This window comes from Sceloporus undulatus, chromosome 3 (genome assembly GCF_019175285.1).
Source record: "Sceloporus undulatus isolate JIND9_A2432 ecotype Alabama chromosome 3, SceUnd_v1.1, whole genome shotgun sequence".
In the NCBI taxonomy this organism is placed as follows: Eukaryota; Metazoa; Chordata; class Lepidosauria; order Squamata; family Phrynosomatidae; genus Sceloporus; species Sceloporus undulatus.
In genome coordinates, this window is record NC_056524.1 from 12855009 (window position 1) to 12859510 (window position 4502).

General features: G+C 40.3%; 1 protein-coding gene across 1 annotated transcript in view; it reads left to right on the forward strand.

The window, feature by feature from the left end:
- The window catches only part of CCDC83 (coiled-coil domain containing 83), a 33247-nt gene that overhangs the window by 21438 nt on the left and 7307 nt on the right, over nt 1–4502 (forward strand). The window lies entirely within an intron of this gene.

The following is a 4502-nucleotide window of genomic DNA, read 5'->3' on the forward strand; positions in this document are numbered from 1 at the left end:
AGCAAAGCCCCTTGTATTGGAACCATTCAAGCCTCCATCAGGACGGCTCCCACTTGTGCCCGAAACATAACCTAGGGTTGTAGGTCTTCGGAAGAAGCATTTCATAGAGGAGTTTAAATTCTTTTTAAATCAATCACTGCTTGCTAAGCAAGTGCTCTGCCACTGACCTGTGGCTTCTGCCCCAAAGAAGCAGTGGGGATTTAATGCCCAGTGAAATGGGAATGAGAATCAACTGGCTCTCCAGATGCTGCTGATATACTACCCCCAGTGCTTCTCATCACTGGCTATGCTAGTTAGAGCTGTTGGGAGTTGTAGTTCAACGCCCCCTGGAAGGCTGTAGTATTCCTGTTACTGTATTAGTGCAAAGCTACAGGCAGAAAGTATTTTGTGCCCGCATGGACTTCTAATTTGACACTACTATTGTTTAAAAGGTGGATTACCTGCACAGATTTCAGTAACAAGTTACTAATTATAACTTAATTATAATATGATGCACTACTACTGTGGCTGAAAGGTCACAAGGGAAGAGTTAAGCATGTGCTGAAGGTTGTAATCTGATGTACACTTAAGCTCACTGACTTTTTTATTTTATTTATTTTATTTTTATCCCGCCTTTCTCCCAAAATGGGACTCAAGGCGGCTTCAATCAAACTGATTTAGAAGGAAAGCAAGACAGAGGGCTTGCTGACATTGGAACTAAACCGGGCCAAAATTAAGTGGTACTTCTCACTTAGAAAAGTGCAGGTGGCCACGGGAATACAAAAAATGAGAAGAGAATGACAAAAAAAAAAAATTAGTTTTCTTAAGAGCCATATGCTTTAGAGAGGCGTGGGAAAGCAACACTGATTGATTGTGGACAGCTGTCACCTCCATTGTTTCAAATGTAGTAAAGAAAAATGTTTGATCTAACTTTTCATTTCTTCTGGATTAAAAGGCAGAGAATATAGTGCTGTAACCTATAAGATAATTCAACAAATGATTCACTCCTTAAAATGCTTCATGGCCCACAATTAACTGGCTAAACAATGCTAAAAGGCTGAAATTTTTATTTTCATGCCAAGTACAATTAGTACTCATTCTAAACAGTGTAGCATGATAGCTTCTCATCCAAATTAGTGATTATGAGAACAGAATCAGTGAAGCATTTATTCTGTATTAATTGCAAAGAATAGGACTTTAAAGCCCAGCTACGCAACATTTGAACATGGGTTGAGCCCATATATGATACTGTCCTATTTTCATGGCTGTTTTTGCCATTTTAAAATACGCAGTTTATCACCCCTCTCATGCTTATTATTCAGTACACTTTGATCTGCTTCTGCTCAAAAGGCAAGGAAATCCCCAACTTTATTTGGCTCTGGGGCTGTCTGTCATCTGCATGCCCTGCCCCTGTTCTTTTCTGTTTCAAGCCTCAATTTACTTGCTGTCCACATCTTAGAACATGATTCTCCTCCAGCTATATACCCAGTTGGACTAATCCAATCACTAGTCTGTCTTGTATTATCTAGTAGTTGATGATTTACAGTTATAATGAAACTACAGTAAGCTGCAGCAGGAAGGATTTCCCCCGTGTTTACAGACAGCTGAAATATAAATGCTCAGAGACATTTAACTTCTAGGGACTTCTTTTACCTGGGTACTTGAAGAAACTGTAGTCTACGGTCAAACAGTCTGTTGATGAGATAGATGTTCTCCTTTTCCAGTGTATGGATGGAGGCTTCCAGATCATTCACTTCCCTTCGGTAAGCTGCAACCTGCCATGACATACAAAACTCAGCTCTGAAATCCTGTACCAAGCCATTGGTCTATCTAGCCATATATTGTCTACTACTTTCCTGGCTGTGCTACTCAACAACTCTTTTCTGGAGAGGCCAAGATTCAGTTGTACCACTAGGATCCTTCAGATGGCTGATGCGGGAGAGCAGGAATTGCGGCAGCCTCCCTGTCTATCATTTACTTACTTACTGTCTGCCAGTGTGCCGTGGAAGACACTGCTGGAAGAGGCCTGTGACTGAGCTAGCAGGCAAAGAAAGAGTCAAACCATGCTGAACCTCTCACCCACCCCATAAACTGCTGCTCCTGGAAACCTCAAAGATTGGTGATTCATCTTTTAAATAGTTTGCAAGGGCCTTCTACATTCTTCAATATTTAAAAATTTAAAAGACAGATTTTTCAAACTCAGAAGTAGACTTTTTCTTCTCACATTTACTGCTACCTAAATGGGAACTGCTGTCAAGTCAACAGCTATGGATTTGCACAATTGTTATTTTTATGTGTGTTTGGGCAAGCTCCCTTATGGCACTCATGTCAAGGGGTTTTCTTGGAAATATTGCTTTGGAGGGGGTTTGCTATTGCTGTCTTCTGAGATTGAGAGTGTGTGATTTGCCCAAGGCGATCCAGTGGGTTTCTATGGCTGTATGGATTTGAACCCTGGTCTCCTAGAGTCCTAATCTGACCTACAAACTACTATACCACACCGGCTGTCATATCTGCCTAAAACCCTCTACTTCCACAGCTACCTTATCATACCCATTGCTTTACCCTGGGTTGCCTCATCATTGCCTTGGGAGCTGATATAGAAATACTTAAAATAAATGAAAACTAAACTCCCTACTCCCCTTTTTGACCACAGCTGAATGTGCTAGTGAGCTCTGTCCTATTGCTTGTGAATCTGATTATGTTTTCAGTCCCTTTTGTTGTTGTTGTTGTAGAAGAATAGATGCAGGCTTTTCTGTCCTGGTGGATGCTGATCAAGAAATGTAGGTTTCCCATTTTGATGCACTCACCTCTTCCTTTAGCCAGTCATATTCCTTAATCTCCCTGCGACTGATCTTGTCAATGTGCTTAACGGCATTCTGAGGAAATACACCAAAATTACAACGATAGCTAACATTTGAACTATTTCACTGAAGGAAGTGAGAGGCGAGAGTCTAGACAGGATACCCACAGAGGAACATCAAAAAATTGGAACAAAAGACTCCATTCTTCCTTTGATTTGTTTACTTAGACTTTTATGTCTACCAACTTCTCAAAAGATACTTACGTACTGCTGCTTATGACATGTCACATGAGGCACTTTTTTAAGTGAGAGAGTAAATTGTGTTCAATCTTGGCCATATCAAATGTCTGTCTAAAGACAATAAGCTATATTGTCTATGGAATTAATATCTACAGCAGGAGTAGGAAACTTTTTTTGATCCGGGGGCCAAATTCTAGTGTAAGAAGAGTGGAACACATTCCAGTAGTGGGTGAAGCAAAGAGCATAGGACAAGGAAGAACAGTTGGAAATCTTCCTCATTTGCCCCAGTACAACTGAGTTCAGTTATACAAAACTTTTCAGGATTGCCAAGCAGAATTTCTCTTCCATGTAAAAATTTACCATATGTGAAATGGCCTGTTATCTGTTATCACTGATCAGAGATCACAGCTGATAGTTCTGGGCTGGCTGGAGAACCATTAAAAGCTGGATGAACCTGACAGGCCAAAATATTGCCTTATCCTAGACTATGTGGGGCGGGGGTGCTAAATCACATCTCAGCTATGTAATTTTTTTATTTATGGGTTACATTCATATATAGTGGGCTCACCATATAGGCTGGCGAGTGATCCATGAATTCGACCACCTGCAATCCATGGATCTGACATTCATATATAGTGGGCTCACTGTATTGGAGGGATAGCAATAAATGGATTCAAGCTCCTCCTTCAGTGCATGCCCCATATTGTTCAATGTCTGCCCGGAATGGACACATGCACGTTGCTGCACACTGAATAATATGGAGCTTGAGCATCCATGTCTTTTCTCATCTGCAGGGGGTGGGGGTGGTCCCAGTGCTGAACCCCTATGTGTGGAAGGGTTTGCTATATCAACCTTCTACCAGTGAGCTCAAAACAGTGTACACAGCTCTTCTCTTCTCATCTTGATCCTCACAGTGAGATTAAGTGGAGAAAAAGCAATTGGTTCAATCCTACCTAGTGAGTTTCGTGGTTAAGAGAAGGCTGACAGCTACATCTCCCCATCCCAACACTCTAGCCAGTGCTGCACTAGACTGTTTTTTTTTTAACAAGCCAAATTTAAGTGGTCTAAGATAGGAAAGAAATCAGGGATCTACTTTTAAAATTAATAAATGAGAGAAACATTCCTATTTCTAAGGGGTACCATGAATATTCTTCCTTTTTAAAAAAAGACAGGGTATGATTCAGCCAAAACTAAGCACTTCTAAACTTTCATGTCTAATTAAAAAGATTGTATATACAGCACTGTGTAAATTTACATGGCTTTATAAATAAAGGTTAATAATAATAATAATAATAATAATAATAATAATAAATAATTAATTCAATTTGGAAAATCAACCACATGCTTAGGGATGCAGTTCTGTCCACACTTCCCTGGATGGCAGCCTTGCTTATTCCAGAAAAAGGCAAGACTTGATTCTGAAATTTCCTGTGATTTAAGACTTGTTGGTAGAGTCCACTGGCCACCTCTACTAACAAGTCTT